The sequence below is a fragment of the Peromyscus californicus genome, unplaced genomic scaffold, assembly GCF_007827085.1.
Source record: "Peromyscus californicus insignis strain IS unplaced genomic scaffold, ASM782708v3 Scaffold_7__1_contigs__length_154581171, whole genome shotgun sequence".
Lineage (NCBI taxonomy): Eukaryota > Metazoa > Chordata > Mammalia > Rodentia > Cricetidae > Peromyscus > Peromyscus californicus.
In genome coordinates, this window is record NW_026294595.1 from 50,391,157 (window position 1) to 50,418,342 (window position 27,186).

Sequence of the window (27,186 nt, forward strand, 5' to 3'; positions counted from 1 at the left end):
ATAAGAATTTTTAAATAAAATGTAAGTTTATTTTTCCCCTAAAACTTGGTTTTATGTGTATGAGTGCTGTGGGATAATGCTTTTGTACACTGGTTTAATAAAATGCTGATTGGCCAGTATCCAGGCAGGAAGTATAGGTGGGATAAGCAGACAAGGAGAATTCTGGGAAGAGGAAGGCTGAGTGAGGAGACGCCAGCCTGCTGTCCAGGGAGCAGCATGTAATGGCACACAGGCAAAGCCATGGAACACGTGGCAACATACAGATTAACAGAAATTGGCTGAGTTTAAGTGTAAAAGCTAGTCAGTAGTTAGCCTGAGCTAATGGCCAAGCAGTTTCAATTAATATAAGCCTCTGTGTGATTATTTTATAAAAGGTTGTGGGACTGTGGATGAGAGATTTGTCCTGACTGTGGGTCAGGTGGGACACAGAAAAACTTCCGACTACACATGGGTGTTGTGTCTGCATGTATGTCTATGCATCATGTGCATGCCTGGTGCTATGGAGGTCAGAAGAGGGGATTGGGTCCCCTGGAACTGGAGTTATGGATGAGTTGCTGGGTGGTGCTGGGAATCAAATCTGGGTTCTCTAGAAGAGCAGCCAGTATTTTTAACTAGCTGTTAAGACATCTCTCCAGATCCATTAGTTAGTTATTTTAAATGGGGGGAACTAGATAAAACTAAAGGACTCCCAAGGACAGTCAGTGTGGTGGTCTGAATAAGAATGCCCCCCATAGGCTCATAGATGTGAATGCTTAGTCATCAGGGAGTGGCACTATTATGAGGTGTGTCTTCATTGGAGGAGGTGTGGCCTTGTTGGAGGGAGTGTGTCACTGGGGGTGGGCTTTGAGGTTTCCGAAGCTCAAGCCAGGCCCAATGGCTCTCTCTCTGCCTTCTGCCTGAGGATGTGAATGCAGAGCTCTCACCTGTTCTCCAGCACCATGTCTGCCTGTGTGCCACCGTGCTACCCGCCACGACAACACTGACTAAACCTCTGAACTGTAAGTAAGCCCCGATTAAATGCTTTCTTTGATAAGAGTTGCCGTGGTCACTGTGTCTCTTCACAGCAACAGAACACTGACTAAGACAGTCAGTTTGCAAAGGAGGAAGTATATAATATATGGCTGTACAACACTGAGGCTAGACAGAGAAGGTGTCCTAGCTATATCATAGTCTTCCAAAGCCTTAGTTATGCACCTACAAATAGAAACAACATTTCCTTCACAGAGTAGTTGTGAAGATTAAATGAGGAAGTCTACATAAAATGCTTAGCATAGTATCTGACACAATGGAAATCCTTAACACATGATAAGCATTACTTCCTATAAAGAAAGGATGGCTTTGTTTTTTTCTGGATCATCAATGTTCAGACTACAATTTCTTGCACAACTATCTTGTACCTATTTGTGACCTGGTGATAATTAGATTTATTGAGAAAGTAAGTAACAGCACTATCAACTTCAAAGGCAGGTTCTTACTCCTTTGTTCTTTCTGCTGCATAGACAAATGGATAATTTAGCTACTCCTTAAAAAATACAGGTCAGGTGTGATGGTACCACACTTGGGATTGTAAGTTTAAGGTCTTCTTCAGTAGCCTTTCTAAATATACCAAAAATGAACTTCCTAAAAAAGGAAATTAGGGGGAAAAAAATCCACTCACAATAGTTTCAAAACCAACCAACCAACCAACAAACCAAACCAAAATGCCTAGGAATACACCTAACTGGGGACATGGAAGGCCTAGGAATAAAGCTAACCAAGGATAGGAAAGAGCTCTCTAATGAAAACTTAAGGACACTCAAGAAGGTACTAGAATATACAAAGACCTCCAGTGCTCATGAGCTGTCAGAATACTGTAAAAACAAAATTTATAGACTATATTACTGAAAGCAGACTAAACACAATTCTCATTAAAACTCCAGTTACTAGAAAACAACACACAGGGAAGGAAGTACAAAGGACTCCAAACACCCAAAGCAATCCCAAGCAAAAAGAACAACGCTGTAGGTGCAGCTGATTTAAAAGTGTAATACCCAGACAGAGAACCAAAAAACTGGCATAAAGAGATAAAGACCAACAGAAGAGAGAACACAGAAAGAAGTCAATAGATGCAGCCACCTCATTTTGAACAAAGGTGTCAAGAATATACATTGGAAAAAAGACAGTCTCATCAGCAAATGGTGCAGAGAAAACCAATGTCTGTATGTAGAGGAATGAAAATAGATCTTTATGTCACTCTGTACAAAAAAAAAAAAAAAAAATCAAAATGGATCAAAGGGGTTGGGGGATGGCTCAGTTGGAAAAGTACTTGTTGCGCAAACTCGAGGACCTAAGTTTGACTTCCAGTACCCAGGTGGAAGGCCAGGTATGACCACTCCAGTACCCCAGCGTTGAGAGGCAGACAGACCGACCCCAGGGCTTATTGGCTGGCCAGCCTTGCCAGCAAGCCCAGGTCCCCGTGGTCAGCTCCTGATAAAGGGCACCTGAGGCTGACTTCTGGCCTGCACCCCTCCCCCCAGGAACCCCAGCTGGAGAGATGACTCAGCAATTAAGAATATCTGTTTTTCTAGTAGAAGACTCAGGTTTGGTTCCCACAAACAAACCCACAAGGCAGCTCAGTAACTGTCCATTACTCCAGTTCGAAGGGACTCAGTGCTCTCTACTGACCTCCGTGGGCACCAGGCATGCACATGGTGCACATACATATATGCTGGCAAAACCCTCACGCACATAAAGTCAATAAATCATTTAAAAATGGATGAACGACCTCGAGTCGAGACTTGAAACTCTGATGCTGCTGGGAAAAAACATGTAAACACTTCATGATCTAGGTAAGATCTTCCTAAAAAGAACTCTAATAATACAGGACTTAAACCCAACAGGCCAGTGGGACTGCAGAAAATTAAAAGGCTTCTGCATAGCAAAGGAAGAGGGAAGAGACAGCCTACGAAATAGGCAAAAAACAAAACAAAACAAAACAAACCCAAACCAAAACAACCCACCTCTGCCAAGTATACATCCGACAGGGAATTAATACCTAGAATCTATAAAGAACTCAAACTAGGCCAAGAGTGGTGGCATGTACCTAGAATCCCAGAATTTGGGAGGCAGCAGCAGGCATATTTCTGTGAGTTCAAGTACAACATGGTCTAGATGGTGAGTTCCAGGCCAGCTAGGGTTATACAGTGAGACCCTATCTCTATCCCCTCCCCCAAACACTTGCACACGCGCATTAACTAAAAATATTGAATAGCAAAATTCAACTACCAATGGTGAACGAATCAAGTTGAGTTCTCAGAAGAAGAAACACAAATGGCCAGTGAGTCCTCTGAAAAGGCTCAGCATCAGGGAATATAAACTCAAAGTGCTCTGAAATTCCGTCTCAACCCAGCCAGAATGGCTAACATCAGGAGAACAAATAACACATGTTGCTGATGGTGTGGGAAAGGAGAACCTTTACTCACTGTTGATAGCAACGGTTCCTGTTGCTGGAACCCTTGCTGCCATAAGAAAGTCACCAAGGAGAAGAACTAAAAATGACCTATGACCCAGCTACGCCAGGTGCAAATCTAAAGGACTCTAACAAGCACACTTTGGAGATATTTCTGGATTCATGTTTACTGCAGCAATATTCACATTAGCTATGAAATGGAGCAAGCTTTGATGTCCATTACCAGATGAATAGATAAGAAAATGTTGTACATATATGCAATGATGTTTTTTCCAGCCTTAAAAAAAATGAAATCATGACATTTGCAGGAAAACAAATGAAGTGGAGAGGATTACCTAAAATAAGCAAGATTTAGAAAGACAAATACCATGTTTCCTCACATTATGTGGAATCCAGATTTAAATGTATATGGGGAGTAGAGTACTATGAGGGAGGAGGATATCTAAAATAGGGGGCGAGGGAAAAGATGCTGGAATTGACATGACATGGAAGCGGAGCGGGAGACTATGGGAGCAAGGAAGCAGGAAGGACGGCTGTCACCGTTACTCACTGTTAGTCGCTGTCCTATTGCTCTGAGAGACACCATGGCCAAGGCAACGCTTACAAAGAAAGCATTTAATGGGGGTTTGCTTACAGTTTCAGAGGTTAGTCCATGATTGTCATGGCGGGGAGCAGACAGGCATGGTGCTGCAGTAATAGCTGAGAGCTTTACATCCTGACCCACAGGCAGCAGACAGAGGGACACTGGGCCAGGTGGGAGTTTTTGAAGCCTCAAAGCCCACCTCCCCAGTACCACACACCTCCTCTAACAAGGCCACGCCTCCTAACCCTTTCTAAACAGTTCAGCTACTGTTTAGAAAGCACACAAGTATCTGAGCCTATGGGGCTATTTTCACTCAAACCACTGCAATGGGGAAAGGAACGAACAAGAAAGAAGTATAATGATACATGGACGAAAATGCCATGAAGCCTTCAGTTTATATATGTAAGCATAAAAAATAATTAAAATAAAATAAAAATATTGCTAAATAATACCCCCAAAGCTTCTAAGAGGTTTTAAGAAACAGTCTAGAGTTGCAAATATCATAAAAGAAATAGAGTTGAGACAAATAAGTAGGAAGAATACTTGATTTTGTTTTATGACCTAATATAATATCACTTGGTACCATCTGCTACTTGATTCTGCACATAAAGAATAGTTTCCTAAATCCTATTCTGTTTCTACTCCTGGTGCAAAGATTTCACTCTACCACTGTCTTAGGTTTTACTGCAGTAATAAACACCACGATCCCAAAACAACTTGGGTTTATTTTAGCATGCCATTCCACATCATAGTTCCACCACCCAGGGAAGCCAGGGCAGGAACTCACAGTAGGAACCTAGAAGCAGGAACTGAAGCATAGGCCTAGAAGAGTACTGCTTACTGGCTGGTTCTCCACAGCTTCTTCAGACTGTTTTCATATAGCTGTCAGGGGTAACACCACCCACAGTGTGTGGTTCATCCTACATCAATCCAAGAAAATGCACCACAAACTTGCCTACAGGTCAATCTGGTGGGGACATTTTCTCAAGCGAGGTTTCCTCTTCCCAAATAACTCTAGCTTGTGGCAAGCTGACATAAAACTAGCCAGCATAACTACCCTGTCACACTGTCTCTTACTAATAATTCATTTGAAAAGCAATTGCCAAAAATAATTATATTAAGATGAATTATAATTAAATGAATGTTCTTGAGTGTTTTCTCTTTATGTAATATTTCTGCTCAAAATTTTAGCAAAATAATAATAACAAATGAGAAGTGCTATGCAATTAACTTAAATCCATTTTTATTTTTTTCTCCTCAGTAGAGGCATAAAACAGGTTTCCATCTTTTAATAATTCATCTTCTAGTCATTAAATGTACCAACTCTCCATTGTGACTCAATAAACAATAATAATAGTAACGTATCATTGCCTGTCTATCAAATTAGTGAAGATGAGAACAGCAACAATCCACAGCATCGCATGGGATTAAGGACAATGCACTTTCTTAAATGGCAGCATGACATTATTCAGTACACTTTATTTCTTTTTAAAAGGGGAAAAGTAAAAAAGGAAGACACTGGAAGACTTGAAGAAATGTAGTACCTTAATATACTACCACGCAGCACCCAGAAACAGTACTAGAAAACATTAACATACTGAGAAGATTCAGCCACACACTCACTCACTGGTAATACTTAACTCTGTGTCAGGCATTGTGCTAGCCAGAGACAGTATCTTTTCTTCATGGAGATTACCCACCTGCCCACAGGATTATATTGAAGTCATAGATACTTCAGTTTGTAGAAATATATTCTATGTTTGCATGCGACGAAATTGCCTTGTTACACTTCCCCAGAATATCTCCATTGCTATGCCATGCATGACTGTGTATTTACACAGACCTGACAGAAACATTTCTTTTTAAAATTATTTTAAATTGAGGCAGAATTAACAAAGATTTAAAATGCAAATATCCTAGATGTTCAGTTTGATGAATTTTGTATACACACACACACACACACACACACACACACACACACACACACACACACACACAACTTGTCCCATTAAAAAAAAAAATGAGATCATTTGCTCTCTCCAGTAAGTTTCTTAAGCCCCATTTGCAGTCAACCCCTCCACTCTCCAGGCTGCTATGTGCATTTTATTGGTGAGGTGTATGATATCCACAAGACAGAGATCCCATCATCTGGCCAGGAAGACGGTCCAGTGAGGTACGGTACTTGCCACACCAAGCCCGACAGCCAGAGTTTGGTTCTCAGAAGCCACATGGGGAAATGAGAAAATCAACTCCTGCAAGTTGTCCTCTGACCCCCCACACTGCCCCTCCCACACAACACAATTAACTAATTAAAAAAAAAACTCAGACTTTATCTACCCATTTTACTACTGATAACACGTGTTGTTTCCAGTTTGGGGATACGACCATGAAGTTGCTCTTCAAAGTCTTGTCTAACGAAACTTGTGCATGAACACAAGGACATACTGAAAGTGGGAAGCTGGTGTCACTGGATCACAGTGCAGGTGGATGCTTGCCCACTTTCTAAGTGGCTGTGCTGGTTCTATTCCCGACATTTCGTGACTGCTCTCACAGCTCTCAAAGCCATGCAGAACAAAATGCCATCAAGTTTCTGAGTCTGATTTATTCTGACAAAGAGACAAGTATCAGAAGTCCTCCTTCATCCACTGTAGATCTCCCCCAATCTCCAACCTCAGTTAAGAGTCACACAAGAAATTTTAACCATGATGTACTTTCCATACTAGCACTCATTTAAATATGGGAAACCTGTATAGTAATAATAAAACATAGTTATACGACAACATTGATTTGAAAGAGAGAACTGATAGCCTCTCAGCTTTGCAATTTTATTTAATACTTAAGAATGTTTAGAGACTGGTGATGGATATAGGATTCTAGTCCACCTAACCACAAAGTTCTTGATTCTTTCACTATTCCAAGATGCTTGCTCATTTCTAAAAGTTCAACTAGTGGACTTGTGGGGGGCCCACCCCCACTTTTTCCTCCAGGGCATTCTTGAGCAGGGAGAAATAAGGAATACGTAGACAGAAATATAGAGGAAAGACAGACAGTTAGAAACATAGGACAGCCTCGGGAGGGCCTGGGTCAAAACCCACCAGCCCCCTCTGACTCTACTAAAGGGCTTTTAAAGGAATGCCAAGGGGTGGAGCAAAAGACCTCCCCCCAGCACAGCCAAGTGCAGAGCATCCCAAACATCTGGTGACTATGCACAAGGTCAAGCCATCCCCTAATGCAGCCCTGCTGGGTAAAGCAGGCTCAGGTCTCACTAGGAAGCTTTTGTGGACTCCCACATGGACTGAGCAATATTTTTCAAATGACATTAATTACCCACTTTTACTCAGAAAACTGCTGATTTTTTTTTCCTTTTTGTTTTTTTTGAGACAGGGTTTCTCTGTGTGGTTTTGGAGCCTGTCCTGGATCTCATTCTGTAGACCAGACTGGCCTCGAACTCACAGAGATCTGCCTGGCTCTGCCTCCTGAGTGCTGGGATTAAAGGTGTGCCACCGCCGCCGCCGCCACCCCACCCCCGGCTCTTTTTTTTTTTTTTTTTAACTGCTCAATTGACAATGGTTATAGTCATTCTTGTCTCCCTGGGGGATTAGTGCTAGAAACTCCACAAATTCAAGGTAACGTGTCTCTTTATAAAATGGTATTAAATCTGCATAACCCACCTGATTTTTTTCCATATACTTTCATTTCTAGGTTACTCAAAATACTTAACATAATATCAATGTTATATTACTAATTGTTACATTGTTTAGAGAATAATGATTAGGGGAAAGATTTGTACATGTTTACTAGAGATGCAATTTAAAAAATAGATTTAAAAAATCTGTTTTATCTAATACATGGGTGTAGAACCTATAGACAGGAAAGGCCAACTGTATATACAATGCTTTCTAAGAGGAAGGAAAAATGAGCTATAGTGTAAAAGACAAGTGAGGTTAAAACAAGTTTTCCCAAAGATGGGAAAATAAGATCAGGGTTACGAGCTTCATGAAAATATCTACTAAGGAAGGAAAATTGATGATTCAGAAAGAGTTATTGGAGTACGTGAATGGGGCTATCTCATTCCATGTACAACACAAAGGATAATTATGGGCAAGTGTAACTTGGAGCTAGCAAATCATTACAATGTTTCTTTTATAAATTATTAGATGACTTCTTAAGGAAAATAATAATTTATGCCAGTAAACTCACCTGATCTTCACCAGATTTCAGGACCTATAAATGCAATGCTCCTGGAACAATGGCCTGACTGCTTGGCTACACACTATCTACTACTGCTTTAACTTTGCAGTGACAAAGCTGAGAAGCTGCAGAGATGTACTCTCTGACTCACTGGAGAGAATGTGTCGACCCGAATCAAATTTCACCTGTGTCCTAAGCCACAGAGAGATCTGAGCAGAACAGCCTAACTCTAAACCATCTAGATTGCTTTACCAAGGAAGACTGAAAGTGAGTATTGATGGGATGTCTACATCACATCCCTCCCCTCAAGGCTTGGGATCTATGCTAAAGAGGGGCGAAGAGCCAGAGGCGGTGGATGATGTCCAGAAAAGTGGTTTCCAGACACAGCAGGGCAGGTGCCCATGTGAACTCAGAGACTTTGACAGTATTCACAAGACCTACACATGCTCAAACAGAAAAATACCCAGGTCTAGAGGAGGGAGGTGGGCACAAAGTCTCAGCTCTAGCTGAGGAGCTACTGGCATTTGACAACCGCCTGGGAGAGGGCAAGTACAGTACTTCACTGGAGTAAAACCTGGTCTATTGACCACACTCCAGGGCAGGCCCCTCATCCAGGAGTATCTGGCCAGTACAAACTGGACCTAGTGGGTTTCTTCTTTCTTGGGGTGGGGTTGGTGGAAAGGGAGAGAGAATATGACGTTGGGTGGTCAGGAAGGTGAGGAGGATCTGGGAGGAATTGGGGATAGGGTGAATATAATCAAAATTCATTGTATGAGTTTCTCAAATAGTAAATAAAACATTACTTTTTAAAAAGTGTTGAAATCAAGGAAGTAAAAAACAATGGATTTTTGGTCAGGTGTGGTGGCCCATCCCTTTAATTCCAGCACTTAGAGGCAAAGGCAAAGACTGAGGCAGGTGGGTCTACATAGTGAATTCCAGGTCAGCCACATCTACGTACCAAGATCTGTCTCAAAAAACGAAACAAAACAAAACAAAACACAACAACAACAACAACAACAAAAAGGCCAGGCAGTGGTGGTGCACGCCTTTAATCCCAGCACGCAGGAGACAGAGGCAAACGAATCTCTGAGTTTAAGTCCAGCCTGGTCTACATAGTGAGTTCTAGGATGGCCAGGGCTACACAGAGAAACCCTGTCTTAAAAAAACCAAACCAAACCAAACCAAACCAAAACTAAAATCAATGGATTTTCCATCACTCTTCACTCATTCATTACTTACTAAGTCCATGGCCAAGCACTGGAAATATAAAACAAAGAAGCAGCCCCTCCCTGTTCAGAGACAGCCAAGACAGCTGAGCAAGATCATACTGTGTAATAAAGGTTCCAAAGAAAACACACATGAGAACATGATAGACAGGAGGGAGTTACCCCACCACAGCTTGTGAGGAGGCACTAGGAACCTGGGTGGGAGGATGTGTATGGCTAAGGCAGACAATTAAATGTCCTTAGACTTCCACAGACACAGAAGCAGGCCAAGAGAAAGGATACTGTGAGCAGCATATGCTGACTACTTCCACTGAGATTTCAGTGGTGTTTCCTACTACAAAGTACACACAAGTATAATTACGTAAGTTTGAATGGTTCAGAAACAAAATCAAAATAATAAAAAAGTGCAGCATCACAGCATCACTTAATTACCAAGCAACAGGATTGGCTCCAGAAAGACACAGACATACACACACAGACACACACACACACACACACACACACACACACACACACACACACACACACAGAGCAAACTTTTTTTCCTGCAGTGGGAAAAAACACGTAGGATACTGGCATATCAAACATACCAAATGAAATTTAAGTAGTAGGTATTGCTTAAAGTAAAATTAGGCCTCTTCTCTTTTATTCTATAAACACAATAAAAAAATCAAATAATTCTAGAAACAGCAAAATATTCTTTCGTTGTATTCAATGCAGCCTAACATACCAGTTGAAGCTTGAAAAATGATAAGCTGTAAACTTGGAACAAGCGCTGGCCTCATTGGATCATCTCAACAGAGTCCCACATAATTTGAAAACAGAACCTGTACCTTCTCTAAGTTGCCTTTGCAGTCTATTCTATGCCTAAGATTAATTTTTGTTATCTTGGTTTTAGAGTACAAATAACTTTCTATTTACAATTTCAGCAGGTTGAAGCAGCAGGAAAACCAACTATTTTAGACATTTATAAAATAATCAGGCAATTCTAGCTGATTTCTCCTTATGAAATGTCAGAAAGCATGCTTTCTAACCGTTTGAAAAGCCAGACAGAGGTCTATCAAAATGTAAGGTACAGTTCAATGCAATGATTCATAGTGCCTCTAACAGAAAGATACAGCAGTTCTCAATCGAGACCTTTATTTCTTCTCTGAATAAATGATGCCTGAAATTTTTATTCTTGTTCTAATGGAATTTCAATGGCCTTCACTGCAAATCTACTGGAAATTTTTGCATATTAAGTGGAAAAAATTAAATGATGTTAACCACATTTTAATGTGATTAAGGCTGACAGGGTCATTATTTCTGCTAATCACTCAGTTTAAAAAGCTCAAACAAAACTTTATAACAGACAAGGTTTTTAATTTTATGTATATCTTGTTGAAATTTAAAAAAAAAACTGTAGAAGAAAGAAGAGAAAAAAATCCTAGAACACACAGTCCTTGAAGAAAGGAAAAGCAGTGAACAGCTTTCCAGTCTGCAGATGGGTTTCATTATACTTAATCTGGTGATGTAAAAACAAAAATGCAAAACAATCTCATGCCGCACATGCTCCTCTGGTCTCTTTCCTTTTAAACACGGAGTGGGTAAGAAATGTACTTTGTAGAATTTGGAGTTCTGTGTTTCCTATTTGCTGCTAAATGGAAACAAATATCTTCTTTTTTTCTTTAGATCTTACAGCAAACTAAAAACAGAATTAATTCATAATACTGCCTCAAACAGTTCTTCATGTTCTGTATTCTATTTTAAACTATGCCATACACCGAGAGTATTTCAGACGTATAAAGATAAACGAAAAGCCACTGATACCAATCTCCAGCAGGAGTGGCACTAATTGCTATCAGCGAGTGACAGGGATTTTAATGACCAGCAGGACGGACAGATAATCTGTCGCTTCTATTTTCTGGCACAAGAGTTACTGGGCTTCCTGGTCGTTCTATACTAGAGGCGAACATTAAATTAGTCCTCGGGTTCATGGGCAACATGGAGCAACTTTGAGGCTCCGTTTTCAAAGGGCAATTTGTGACAGCACACCCTAATATTCCTAAGCAAACGAGCAGGAGCCAAGGCCAAAGAACTTAGTGTCTTCTCTAATTGCCTGAGCATTTCAGTACTCTCCCTGAAAAGTGACCTGTAGCTAGCTAGGGCTGTAACACACAGACCTCTGCAGGACTGCACTGAATACCTTACTACCTCTTCGTTGGCTGGAAACTACTTAACCAATACTGTTGGCTGAAGATTACCTTTCAGTTACTAACATGGTAATTTCTAGAAATGGTCTGAGGACTATAGCTCACCCTGACATACAAACGCGATGGGAACAGCCCTAATGCAGGAGTCACAGTTTTTCCTGAACTAGAATTATTTAGCTTTTAGAAGACTCTGATGAGCAAATGGTTTTTTAAAAGAAACCCACACCTGGAGTTCAAGCAGCCTAATTCATGTTGACTCCCCTCAATCTAGTAAACTCACACCAAATTTACTAAACTAAAAACAAACATCTCCTACAAAAAAGATTAGATACATTTTTCATTGTAGTTTCTTAAGGCAACATGAAGCTATGATCATTTCAAAGAACAAAGTAGCAATTAGAAAACTTCAGCTACAGGTGCAGTGCCGTATCCAAGACCGATCGTCCTTTGCATGGTAAATTACTCAATTGCATGCAAACAGAAAAAGGAGTTTACCTCACTGATCACAATCTAAGCAGCTAACAAAAGCAGAACACACCTGGTCATAAGCGAGTCCTCTGACTGTAATTTATGCTAAAGTCTGAAGAATTGCTGCTCTACTTTCGTATTAAAACCTAGACGCGAACTACTTTTCAGTAGGAAGCTCAGGCTTCTGTGCAGAGAAAGTGATTAGAGTCTGAGTAGATTATATAAATATGGAGAAAAGAATTCAACTTGAGTGCTGCATTGTGCCGTAATCCTTCTTGTCCGCAGAAAGAATTAATATCGTTGAACTTTTTTTAGTGATGCTATGCACTGGTGCATCAACTAATAACCCTCCAGAATGTCTCTGCTCATCTAAGAAGAGTCCCTGCTGAATGTTCTAATGCATCTTATTGTGAGTCTTCAGCAAATAAAACTTCATGTATGAGCTCATGATGTGCTCTGCTGCCGGAAAGCACAGGCTCTGTGGGAAGCTCTTTATCTTCCCAGCAGTCAGTTCTCCGAGAACATCAGTGCAGCTACTGTAGTTACCTGTAGATTACTTGTATTTTCTCACATCTGTGTCCAGCAATCTAAACCATGATGATAAAGGGTCATTAGGTTTTGAGTGAGGAAGGGGGTGGACTAGACAATTTGCTCTGATAAGCTCCTTGTTGGGAGCTCCGGTTTAGAATGTGAAATGTCGGACATACAGTTTTACACTAAAAGGGAAAAGAATTTCACTTTTCTGCACAAACAATTAAAAATAAAGCAGTCTAATGCCTCATTATAGTCTGCTGATTCTCATTTTACTTAGGTGCTTCACAATTAAAAGCATTTAAGACAAATAATTTTCTGCTTTTAAAATGGACGTCCACGCTCTATTAGCCACAAAGAATTCGGGTACAATTACTAAGATAACTGCTGTTTGGTGCACAGCAAAGCAATTTCCCACAGTGGGACTTACAGTTCAATTTACCAGTTGGGCAAATATTTTGTGCTCTGTAGTGGCCTAGAGAGTTAAAAGCCATAGGTAACGTCGAGAAGTGTTATACTTGGAGAAAAGTTTCTTCAATACAGATAGATGGTTTAGATTCCAAAGTATCAAGAATATCCTAAAAACACCTCCCAAATTAATATTATAAATTTAAAGACTAACCCAAAACACAACTGTTACATAGACTATATCTCACTTCCTTCTCACTATCCCAAAACAAAGGCTGAGAACTTAAAACTCACTAAGCACAATGTTATTTTCCTGTTTGCAATGGGCTTGAAATCATTCTGATACTAAATCACATTTTCTCAGCAATCAGCTGACAGAATGTTATATTCTTGATTAGATTATGAAATAGCAATGCTAATTACTTAATTTTAAATGGTTTAGAATGATCGTGTCAGACTACAGGAATACATGTTTAAAAGTTTGTTCTCTTGGCATCCTTCAGGTAAGTGCCTACGGAGGGTTGAAAAGGAGATGCGGACAGCTTGGTGAACACGGATTCTCTTTGGAGCCATGACTCCCTCACGCCTAGGTAAGTTTACTCCAGTGCACCAGTGTGTCCTCTTCTGAAAGGATATTTTAAGAGAAAACAGTGACTGTATAAATCAAATACTGCCCAGCCTCGAGGAACTACATTAAAATAACAAAAGTATGTGAATAAAGGCATACAATATTTTTAAATGAAACATCAAGTAGTGATTTGAGGCTTTTCAGGGGGTGGGATAGTTTAAAATGGTATTTATTTGGATTGTTTGAAGGCTTTCCAATGTTGCTGGAGAAGAAAAATAAAAATACTATTTTCAAGGTCATTTGCTAGCATTAAACACAAGCAAGCAATATTTTCTAAGATTAAAAACAAACACAAACATTTAAACTCCTGCTCTGCTTTTAAATAAAAATCACCAGAAAACCCTCTTACCAAAGCTGGAGGACAGGGTACTATCACCAGTGTAGACATTTCCTAAACTAAAAATGATCGGAAAAATGAAACATTCTGGGACCTAACATTAATATCCTAAGGCAATGTGAGAACACAATCCATGGTAATTATTCATGCGCCAAGCCACTGTAAACCTAAATCATTTCTCAAGACCTGGATGTGTCAGGAACTTTGACAATTATGACTGGAGCCGGGAAACTGTAGCACTGCAGAATTTCTTATGAATTTCTCCAGTTACTTTTTATAAATGCTGTCTTGGATGACAGCTTAATGTGTACCACATGCAATATTTATTCTTCTTCAGTGTCAGACTGTCTAGCCATCCCAGGGAATACAAAGAATGTCACTTATTAGGATAAAAGCACAAGGAAGGTAATCAAGGACACATGTAACATCAGCCAATCATGCCCCATTTCAACACCCTACTCCATTCATAACAGTTCAACAATTATTTGCTTGCTGATAACTTGCTTTCAGGCTGTTTGTATTCCCCATAATGGTGGTTTGCATTTATTTTGCTCTTTAGAATTGGACACTTGCTGTGCCATACGTATTTGTCAAAACTTTATATCTTCTGTCAGAAATGGGTTAGAATATAAAATAATTTCTGTTTGTCAGGTACTACTAATACAACAGTCAGTAACCCTTGATGTCAACAGGGCACTAAAATAAACTATAAAACTGCAAACCATAACTATTAAATATTTCGTAGAGAAAAAAGTCCCTAAGTGATACACTGTAAGAAAGCAGGTATTCCTAGCCAAGCGCACACATACCTTCTGCACATGGTAAGAATGCTGACTAGTCTCACTTTCCCTTTTGTTTCATTTTCTCAAGCTTCTGAAGCTTATAGAACCTCCAGTCTAATGTGGTGATCTTGAAGCTATATATTCTAAATGCCCAAGTAATAACACATAAATACTTGGCACTCCATACATATTTTAATTAATAACATTTAAAATAAAATATCCTAGTATATATAATAATCATGCTTTGTATACATTAAAAAAACACATAATTCCTTAATCATACTTAGTTCAAAAGCTTTATGTACAGATATGGCTTTGCAGTTGTATTATAACAGCCTTAAAAGCTCTTGATTCAGACACCACATGCTATCTCTGAATACACAGAAGAAAACCTATGGTTGCTATCACTGTATCCTCTTGTTCTGTTCTCTTTTGTCTCCACTATAGATCTGGCCTGAATTAGCTTAAAGTTCTATGACATAAGAAATGGTTACACAAACTGTTCTATGTAACTCCTTAAAATATAATTGGGGGGGGATCCCATTTTCAAATAATAAAAGTATTTTTACAGATTTCTTTTCCAATCTCTATTTAAGAATTGTCTTATAACACAACTTTGTTATTTAATATAGTAAGTGATTTACTTGAAGTTATACAGTACTACAATACAGCTAATGACTAGAAAAGGCAATGTAGAGAATGGAGATACAAGACTCCTTTGAGTTAGAAAGGTAGACGGACAAGTTTTCATCAGTGGAAAAGGAGACACAGTACGATGTCCTAAGGGCTGCCTTTCCTTGTAAGTCCCGAATGCCTATAGGGCAGTAAGGCACAGGTGAATCTATACAGCAAGGACTGGATTAAGAGAATTTACTATGTCATGACAAGTTTCAGGCACTAAGTAACTCATCTACTCATGTTCACACACACACATATGTGCTTTGCTTTTCTCACAGAATCAGAAGAATTATATAAAATCACACTTAAAATGAACCTCTTTCTACCATAGAGCAGGTCAACTTAGTAAGTATCCATACAGCATTTTATTTCTTTCTCATAGCTCTTTAAGAAAAACGTCTGACAGGTGAAAAAACCAAGAGGTATAAGGAAGCCAATCAAACTGTGCTGAGTCATGTCTTTCTGAATTTTGCAATTACATTTGTTCTCTGGCAGGTATGAATTTTGGTATAACTTTACTAGGATATAAACAATATAGAAAATTCTTTGCATGCTTTTTGCTGCATTAAAATATGCAATAATGAAAAAATGTTTTATACTTTCTCTTCTGAGTTCAAACTAAAAGAAATCTTCCAAATATTTAACTAGGTTTCTTATTTCCCTTCTCTAAGCCTTAAGCTGACTTCATGAAAGAGGTTGTACTCTGTCTGCTGAGGCTCTGAGGAAGACTAGACAGAACATATCTAAATGCTCCTAAGTTTCCGGGCGGTGGTGGCACACGCCTTTAATCCCAGCCCTCGTGAGGCAGAGGCAGGTGGATCTCTGTGAGTTTGAGGCCAGCCTGGTCTACAGAGTGAGATCCAGGACAGGCACCAAAACTACACAGAGAAACCCTGTCTCTAAAAACAACAAAACAAAAAAAAAGCCCCTGAGTCAGGTACATAATAAACATTTAACAAATGGTAGTTATTTCTCCCAAAGACCTGTCTATATATGCACATATATGCACACATGTAATACTCTTTCTATTACATTGCTATGTATTAAAATAGTAATTACACAGAGTAGTGCACAAATCATCCACTTGTACTTTGTAAAAGAGACACCCAAACACAGACAGACAGACAGACAGACACACATCTCTGTTTTAAAATTAGTTCACAAAAGCAAATCCTTATGCTGAGAAAGGGAAGAACAGTCTCCCTCAGGGAAGAGCACAGCAATGGTTATCCAATACCAATAATAAGCCCAGAAAACACACACAGAAGTTACAATATACAGACTGAACAGGCTGTACTTATGTATTTAGGAATGTATGTGTATACACACACACACACACATACACACACATACATACATATATGTAACAACAATTAATGGAAAATGAGGCCATGGTTTGAAAGAGAACAGAAGGGTATATAAGAAGGTCTGAAGGGAGGAAAGGGAAGAGGTAAATGTAATTATACTATAATCTCAAAATAAATTAAAAAATAAAATATAAAAGCAAATCCTTGTTATTGAAAATATGACGAGTATAGTAAATTAGTATGTGGTTAAAAACACGTGTGGTGCTGGGAGTGTAGTTCAGAGGTAAAACACTTATTAGCACCCCTGAGGCCGGAGTTTGATCTCCAGCACTAGAAATCAAAGAAACAGACAAACCAGGGGTTGGAAAAAGCAGTTGTCTTTTCTTTTTTCTTAGATTGATTTATCTTATTATTTTATTATGTGTATGAGTGTTTTGCTTGCAAGTATGTCTGTGACCATGTTCATGTCTGGTGCCCACAGAGGACAGAGAAGGAGCACTGGATACCCTGGGCCTGCAGTTACAGATGGCTGTAAACTGCCGTGGCAGTTAGGGACATCAAGTATTCTTAACCACTGAGCCACCTTTCCAGGCTGAAAGCAGATGTCCTAAAGAGAGTAAATGTGTATTTTCTACATAAAACCAGATAAACTATTTTAATGATTGTTCCTACAAAGGCTGTTAAATAGGAAAAGAGTTTCAGAGGTAAGTCCATAAATATAATGGATGCATTGAAATGTTATTTTCAGTTGGCATTTCCAAATTATATTATGGTAAATTTTTAATCTCAAAAAAATTTTCAAGCATAAAATGTATGTGCATGTCTGTGTGTGTATATCACACATGTGCAGATGCCCACAGGAGGCAGAAGGTGGTATTGGAGCCCCTGGATCTAGAGTACAAATAGTTGTGAACCACCATACATGGGAGCTAGGAACTGAACTTGGGTCCTCTGGAAAAGAGCAGGTGCTCATGACTGCTGAGCCAAATCTCCAGCCCTCAAACTATATGTATACCGTGATATATTTAACAATAAGAAAACTTTATTGACATCAAATGTGCAGTATAGGAATGTGCCTGGTACGTGACATACTTCTCTGGCCCTTTCTATACTGGCAGCATCACCAATGACCTGGTGCTGATGCTGAATGACACATAGTGAAGAACACAAAGGATCTCTGTGGAGACCGCTTAGGCTTCCATCCTAATACCTCTCGCTGGCTATTAACTCTGGCCAACTTCCTTAACTTCTCTATACATGTTTTTCCTTCTTCAAAAGGTGAGAGATGATAATATCTACTTTATAAGGTTGCTGGGACTCGTAAATACAAGTGGTACATAGTTAAGATTGGCATGATGTTCACACCCAGTCCAACATTAGGCATAGAAATTATTTGCCACAACTCCAGTTTGTGGTATACTCTCCTTTCAACAACTTGCTCAACCTGGCAGTAAACAATTATTTTTTTAACAAACAATGGTTTGCTACTTTAAAAAGGGGTCAAATATTTGCTTTTTAAAGTGATTTAGCAAACATTTCCTTATCAAAAACATTAGACTTTAAGACTCACCATAGAAGTTTATTTAACTTGTAATGTTAAAATAATACAGTTAGCAAAGATATACTTTGGTATCTGTGCTCATTATTATCACCAGTTTTTATTTCTGTTGGAAAATAAGCTCATCTCAGTATATAAAAGCTAGTGTGTTATATTTTGGGGAAGTCTATACTGTGGCAATAACTATTTTGGATTTAGCAGTTTTATACAATTTTTAGTTTTAGTTGTATCCACAGAATTTTCTCTACCTGAACTTTACAGCATATGCTTAAGAATGGATGCTAAACTAGACGCTTTTGCCTCTTAACAGGAAGGTACTCAATGACAAGGGGGTGGCGGCAGCAGCAGCAGCAGCACAGAAGCAGCACATCCTAGAACAGCATACAGTTCTCAGGGTGATGGGAAGCCATGCCATAGCCTGTGCTTGCCGCTTGGCTCCTTGTCACCACCCATGAACAGGCATAAATACTCCAACCAGCGGGATCTGCTCGTGACACACGCACGCTCAAGGGTTTAGGCACGGTCTATAATCTCTCCAACTGTCCTATCTGTGAAGTGTGCAAGCATGATAGTATTTATATAAGCTTCACAAAGTTTTGATTAACGTCTTAGCAATTTCTAAGCTTCAAGTGCCTGTCACACAGAAGAAACTTTAATAAATGGTGATCTACGGTGTGTCCTTTGGTTTGGCATAGGAAAAGCTAATCAATGACATTAAATGTAGAAAAAATAAAGAATTAAATTTTAGAATGCATATAGGATATGCTTAAAATTTATTGAATTACATTATCTTTAAATAAGAATCCTAAGTTCTTTTTAGGTAGTTTCTTGACACTTCATAATATAGTGAAATCCAGTCTCACAATAGCCACACTGACCACTGTCTCCCACTCAACCTCCCGGTCTTTAACTTATCCCTGTGTTGACCCCACCCATGCTCCCTCCCTGATCAGATTCTAGGTGTGCCGGCCCCTTACTTCACGAGGTCTTTCTTCCCTATGTACATCAGGGAGATGGCATCCCTTAACTGCTTTGCTTTTATTCATTGTTCTAATAATTTCTAGACATTATGCTTAATGTCTTGTTGAATGTCTGCTACCACAAGACAATAGCCTTATGGGAACAAGGGCCTTTTCTGTTCATAAACCCAGATAGATATATGATACACAGAAGGGATCAATAATTACTTGCTTAGAAAAGGAAAAGCAAAATAAAACACAATACTCAGCCCCTCAGTGAGCTCAAGATGGCCACAAAGAACATACATTTGAAGTGTGTATTCTTTTGAAAATATGTGTTTGTTAAGTGTGTGTGCGTGTGGGTGCAGGGTCCCTTGGAACCGGTCACAGCCACTGAAAAAGCACCCAGTGTCGGGGCTTTAAACCAAATCTGGGTCCTCTCGGAGAGCAGCAAGAGCTGTTAACTGCCAGACCACCTCTCCAGCTCCAACATGCACACAAATACACACTTAGAAATATATTTTATTATTGACTTATGTGCACGTATGTATGAGCATGTGTGTGTGGGTGCCTGAGGAGCTGAGGAGGCCAGAAGAAGGCCTAGATTCCCTGGAGGTGGCGTTACAGATGGTTGTGAGCCTCCTCAGGTGGGAACCGAACTCTGGTCCTCTGGAAAAGGACCAAGCACTCTTAACCACTGAGCCATCTCTCCAGCCACCTGAATATTCTTCATGACACTTTTTATAAAGTTAATTTCTCTTCTTACTATAATAAAGCATTGTTAAAGACAGAATGGATACTTACATGAAGTCCTAACTTTATAAATAAGGGGGTACTCAAAGTTCATATGTCAATTATCTCAGAACGTATTTTTGAGCAGAAAAACGGGAAAATGGTCACAGATACCAAAGTATGTCTCATCTAAATTGAACTTCCTGCTACAATGTGAGTTAAATAAGCTTTTATGGCACATATCACAAGATTAGTGTTTCTGAGGGGAAGATGCTTTCTTGGAAACTTAAAAATAAGAGAACATAATAGTTTAGGCAGTATTATTAGTCTCCAATATAGACATGTCAATTCTGCATGTGCATTTTCTTTTCTTTTCTTTTTTTTTTTGGCTTTTTCGAGACAGTGTTTCTCTGTGTAGCTTTGGTGCTTTTCCTGGAACTCGCTCTGTAGACCAGGCTGGCCTCGAACTCACAGAGATCTGCCTGGCTCTGCCTCCCGAGTGCTGGGATTAAAGCTACACAGAGAAACCCTGTCTCGAAAAAACAAAAAACAAACAAACAAACAAACAAAAAGACTCTTCTGCTCTCTCCTCCTTCTCCATCTCTCCCTTCTCCTCTAGTGTCTTCCCAACAGGCCTGGTCACACCCTCTTCTGTCCCTTCCTTCTAATAAAACTCTGCTCTGATAGAAAAAAAAAAGCATTTTCTTTTCACATACACACATTCCCCCAGCTCTAGCCAAATCAGCCACTACTCACAAGAGGGAAGATGAGAAGACACACGGTAAGACTCAGAAAAAAAAAACCAACCACCTCAGTTTCAAGAGCTAAGATGGGGAGAAAGGATGAGACCAGGGGAAAAGTCAGGTCTTAGCTCCAACCTGGCCAGAAAAGATGCTCCTAAATTGGGGTTCAGCCTGGAAAACATTCCATGAAGTACCAGCTGGGGAAATGGCTATAAACTAGAATGTGAAGATTGAGAAGCTCCTAGATATCTGCACGGGCATCTTTGTCTTTATAAATCTGCAGTATGTCCTGTTAGAATCACAACATTGGGAGGCTATATGGGGATGGGTTAGTGACAGAGCACACGCGGCATGTGCTGAGCAAAAGTAAGAGAACCAACTTGTAGCCTGGGACGACAGCCCTCACCCTTACTGTCACTGACAGTGCACACCACACGCATGTGAGGGAAACTGAGGGAGAGGTTTTCAAGGGCTTTGAAAAGAACAAGTTCTTCATTTATTTTTAAAATGATGCAATGACAACTTAGAAAAATTATACTAGTGGAAGCTAAGCAGCGCCAATAAAATGATGTAAGCTACTGCAGGTAAAACTGCAGGGCCATAGCGAGGATGACTGTGACGCCAGGGGAGTCTCCCTGAGCACTGAGCTACGATGACATGTGATGCATTTTGTTTCTTTACTCATGCCACAGGAGAGAAAGCATGGGACATATCCAGTATCCAGCAGAGAACAGGACAATTAAATCCTTTTTCCTGTTACTGGATTCATTTTGAGCTATGATAATTAAGTTTGGAGAAGTTTGTTTATATAGAACTAAGTTTGGAGAAGTTTGTTTATATAGAATACATTTTATATGAATAGAACTAAGTGTTCTCTACAAGAAAGCCTATGTAATCTGCCTGAAGTCAAAAACACTGAGTACCAAAGACCACAACATTGTTATTTCCGATTGTAATTACTTTTCGTTTTTGTTTTTCTTCCTCTTGTGATAGTTTCCCTACATTGCTCTGGATGGCCTTTAACTCAGACATCCATTTGCCCCTGTGTACCACACCTGGCTAAGCAATGTTTTTCCCAATAAATCAAACTTCTTGATCACAGCTACTCCCTCATTTACGACTAAAGCATAAGAGTTTCTGAGAGTCCATTTTTCTTCCTCAACAATGTTATTAATGGTACCCAGCATTTTGGGATAGCCTTCAGAAGTCTGGTGAAGTACAACTCTAAATGGAAGCCTTGTACCTACAGAATATGCAGCAGAGGGGCAAGGGGCAAAGGTCAGAGAAAGGAATACGCTCTCCTACACTGCACAGCAGGGCAGAATGGACAAAATACTGAAATAGTCCAAATTGGCTTTTTCCTTTGCCTTGTCCCAGGCAAACATGTACACTACCTAAGACTCCATTCTATCTTTGTAAGGTTACATGTCTCAATCCCAAAAGTCTTACACTTTTTGAACTTCCAACTTCTCCTCCACATCTATGCACAGCTAGTCAGACTCCCATTCTTTTTATTATTATTATTATTATTATATTTAATGCGGATGGATGTTTTGCCTGCCTGCATGCTTGATGTCAATAGAGACCAGAAGAAAGTGCTGGATCACCTGGGACTGAGTTACAGATGGTTATGAGCCACCACGTGGGTACTAGGAACAGAATCTGGGGAAAAGCAGCCAGTGCTCTTACTACTGAGCCATCTCTCCTGCCCCTTGAATTCCCAATCTTGATTATAGCTCATCTCAACTCATTATTTTGGAAACAAAATCAGATGTGAGGTCCTTAATCTTTGGTACACAGACTTTTAAGGAGTTTAATTTGAATTATCCTCCAGTGGGTAGGGACAGGGCATCAGGAAAATTCTTCATGAACATGAATTGTTGGTAATCTGAAGAAATGCAGAAATTGCAAACAAAATCCTTTCGTTTTCTAGATCACAGGTGTCTATGTCCATGTATGACCACAGTTTTCAACCTGTGGGTCACGACTCCCCGGGAAGGGGGTGAATAACACTTTCACAGGGATTGCAAAACACAGATATTTGCTTTATGATTCGTAACAGTAGCAAAATTACAGTTACAAAGTAGCAATGAAAATACTGTATGGTTGGGGTCCCCACACCATGAGGAACTGGATTCAAGGGTCACAACACTAGGAAGGTTGAGAAGCGCTCATGTATGAGGAAATACACATTTGAACCATTTGAGAGAATCCTATGAAACACCTGCTGTCTTTTTTTTTTTTTTTTTTTTTTTTTTTGAGACAGGGTTTCTCTGTGTAGTTTTGGTGCCTGTCCTGGATCTCGCTCTGTAGACCAGGCTGGCCTCGAACTCACAGAGATCCGCCTGGCTCTCCCTCCCGAGTGCTGAGATTAAAGGTGTGCACCATCGCCGCCCAGCAATACTTGCTGTCTTTAAAAAGGGCTTAAACCTTTTAACCTCTTGAAGTTAGAAAAGAAATTATGAAATATTTCCTGTTTATATAGAAAAATTTATCCTATACGTTTGATGAATTATCACAGAAATCACTGTTAGATGATGATGCTTATGAAAATTACAACTCATACTCTTAATGGATTATTTTTTAAAAAATTGATGAAATACCCTGCAAATAGAAGTAATTAGCCACAAATCATATTGAAAAAAAAAATGCAAACAGGCCTCCACATATGCATTTATTGTGGGACAGTAGTCTTCTCTTTACACAGAAAGATACACTTCTATAATTATCACTCTCATGATGTGAACTAGTGTATTAGTCCTGCTTGATAAGGATTGGAAATTGTCGAAAGAACAGCCAAGCCGTTTAGTGAAAACCAAACACATCTGGCTCACCCACACTCCCTGTGTTTGAGAGGCTGAGGCAAGAGGATTGCTTCAAATTTAAGGCCAATCTGGGATTCATAAAAGAACAACAAAAAAACCAAACCTAAATCATAAAGTCACAAATGTTAGTACATGAACACTGTATTAAGATGCAAACACACACATGAGAAGATAATTCAGAGGCTGGTGAGATGGCTCAGTGGGTAGACACTTGTCACCAAGCTTGACATCCTGAATTCCATCCCAGGACCCATACAGTGGAAGGAGAGACCCGACTCCGTCCTTTGATGACTATAAGCATGCACTGACAACCACCACGTACATATATATGTAAATAAAAAACGGAATTTACATTAAAAAGTAATTCGGTGCCAGGCATGGTTGCACACACAGTTCCAGGACAGCCAGGGCCGCTAACACAGAAAAACCCTGTCTTGAGAAAAGCAAGCAAGTAAGCAAGCAAACAAACAAACAAAAAGAAGGTAAATTAAGAAAAGATAAATCTATTCTATGATTTTCCCCTACAATAGTCACACAATACATATCATTTTGAAGTTATTTTTGGTTTTGTAAACAAATATGAAAAACTAACAAAAGCAGAAAGCTGGGCAGAAAAAAACCTGAATCAAAGCCAGGTAGAGGCAGGCAGATCTCTGAGTTCAAGACCAGCTTGGTCTACAAAGCAAGTTCCAGGACAGACAGGGCTATACAAAGAAACCCTGTCTCTAAAAACCAAACCCAAAACCCAAAAACTTGAATCATACATAATAGTATAAGGGTTAATAATAAAACTTCTGTGAATATAAAATTTATTTGGTAAACTTGACATATTGATTGTTCTAAAGCTTGAAAAGATTTCCAAATGTTTATCTATGAATCTTGAAACAATTTCATCATTTAAAATGACTCATTTATTAACCAAGATGTATGTAAGAAGTATGTATGTTTTAAATTTCAAATTTCCTAGTATTTCTAGATGGACATCTATATGGTACAACAAAATCCAACTGTCCTCATCAATAGTTTACAGAAAGGTAAAGACAAAATAACACAGAGTGAAACATAATTGGTAGCTAGTAGGTGTAAAAAGTCTCTAAAATTAGTTTGTTCCACTGATTCCATAATTGGACAGCATATATTACTAAGAGAGCAGCAACAGTGCAAAGACTGGAACTGAAACCTCCAATTAAGCAGTGCCTTGACAGTCGGAATGCCCCATACCTGCTTGACGCCATGACTCACTACGCCATCTAAAACGAAAATTAATACTGTGTGTAATCTTGCCTGTAACAACTGATCATGTTTAGAAAATGGATTATTAATAAATCATTAGTACCTACCAAAGTCAACCAAAGTGTCTACGTAGTTCTATTTACTCAACTGTAACAGTATTAGTGGTCTTAGTGGATTCTTCACAGTATCCTGATGACTGTCATCTCATCATCACACAGCCACAGCCAGCCTGGCTGCCACATCAGCCTCTCTTTGGGACCTAGATCTTAATCACCCATCAATGAAATACTGAATTCAGCACTTCTAACACAGTAGAAACCTGGACTCCCTCTAGCTTTTACCTTCAAAAGGTCAGTATGCCTCTAGTTAGTATACAATAGCCTTATCCATTGAAATGCTTCTTTTTTTTAAAAAAACCTAGCATTAAAAAATAACACGCTACCATTTCAATTTAAAGTGAATTTTAGCCAGTAACCAAAATGTTTATCACTCTAGAAATGTGGCTCACTCAAATGAAGATAGTCTTCCTCTGGGTTCAAGTCAGTCCTTTTCTGATCTCTTCTAACCACTGAAAGTAACTTTCTACATTTTAAACACAGGTGTGTGTGTGTGTGTGTGTGTGTGTGTGTGTGTGTGTGTGTGTGTGTGTACACGCACGTGTGTATTTTAAACTTTTTTCCTTTTGGTGCTGGAGACTGAACCCTGTATATGTTAGACAAGAACTTTACCACCTAGCAGTCCCCAGCCCTTGTGAGCACATTTATTACTGCTTCTGGTATCAGTCCTAATTTGCTACAGTAGTATTACATGTTAACCTTGAAACAAAGTCTTTTTTTTTCTTGGTGAAGGAGCAACTGATGCAAATGGGGTTTAGATACAAACCAAAAAACAAGATGCTAACAGAGCAAATGGATTTAGGAGTTCAAATGAATTTTAACTATTTACATCTGCTTGCAGTGTCATAAATGGTAGAAACCTAGTGTTCATGTCCTTCATAATAAAAATTCATTCTGTGCTTTAATATGAAGGCTATGTTACATAAACAGAGGATTTAAAGCTTCGGCAGAGTGGCTGAATGGAAGGAAAGTGGCAATCTTTCTGGCTCCAGTAGATGCCATTCCCTATCACACAGTGTTTCCCACTCATAAATACATGACAAATACTTCCTCAATCATGTTTTACGAGCAGGGATGCACAGGGGGTAGTCAATGGCTAGCTTGAGGGAAAATAGGAACAGCAGGCGGCAGAAACTGTACAGAAAATGGCTATGTGGTAAATTCTCTTCTGGAACATCACTCAGTTACCGGTCTTTGATGTTTCAGCTACAATTACACTAACTTCCACAAGATCTGGACACCTCCCCCCAACACACATATCCCAACCTCAGACCAGATCATTAGCTACACATAAAACCTACGAAAATTTGGTTTTGTAAAATAGAACCATTCATACGTCTATGTTGTTACAAATTAAAATTTGTTATTTAGACAAGAGTAGTTTCAATGGACTATAACCATATCATCATCACAACTGGTCTCACAAAAAACATGGGGTGTCTGGCGACAGCTAAATCACAGGCTGGCGTCTCCTAAGCAGTCTGTCTACCATTAGGGTCTGGGAAATGGTATTTACTATACAATTAGAGCCGGGGAGTTCTACCTGTAATCACTGAAATACAGGTGTGAGAAGCCCCTTTGGGCAGGAACTGACTCATCCCTTTTCATGTAAACTTTGATGTCTGTATTGTTTTACCTAACTCAGGAAAACTCACCATTCATACTTCCATGAGAAGATTGACTAGCTGAAGTTAAACAGTCAATTTTAAAATTCCTTCTTAAAGGAAACAATTTTGACACATTAATCATCAAATTTATTAGAGTTTGAAACAAGACGGAACTGATTATATTTTAATTGCTTTCTGGAGGACAATGACCAGTCTGAACTTCATTTTTATGTTAAATTTATGTTTTCTAGAACATTGCCAATAAAGAGGTTAAACTCAGCTTGCTATCAGGGACACAGAATGTCTTACAGGAATATCAACAGGGCATTTTCAGTCGCAGTAATTTCACAGAGTTTATTCTAATGATTTATTGGAGCTAACCATCTGACATTAATTATTGTTTTGGCTTCCAGTCTATGAATGTTTATTTTTCAGTTTAAAGCCTTCTCACTCTTTGATATCATATGGAAATGAGAATTTTTAATGGAAAATTGAAACCATGTGCATCTAAGTACTTAATGAAGTACAGGGAGAAACCGACAATATATTTTAGGAGAATTCAGGTCTTTTGCTCTGTATAGTTTTGATTTGTTTCTATGACTCAAGAGTATAAAATGCTGAGGGTCTAGTGAGG

General features: G+C 39.3%; 1 protein-coding gene across 2 annotated transcripts in view; it reads right to left on the reverse strand.

The window, feature by feature from the left end:
- The window catches only part of Ola1 (Obg like ATPase 1), a 142,141-nt gene that overhangs the window by 26,009 nt on the left and 88,946 nt on the right, over positions 1-27,186 (reverse strand). The window lies entirely within an intron of this gene.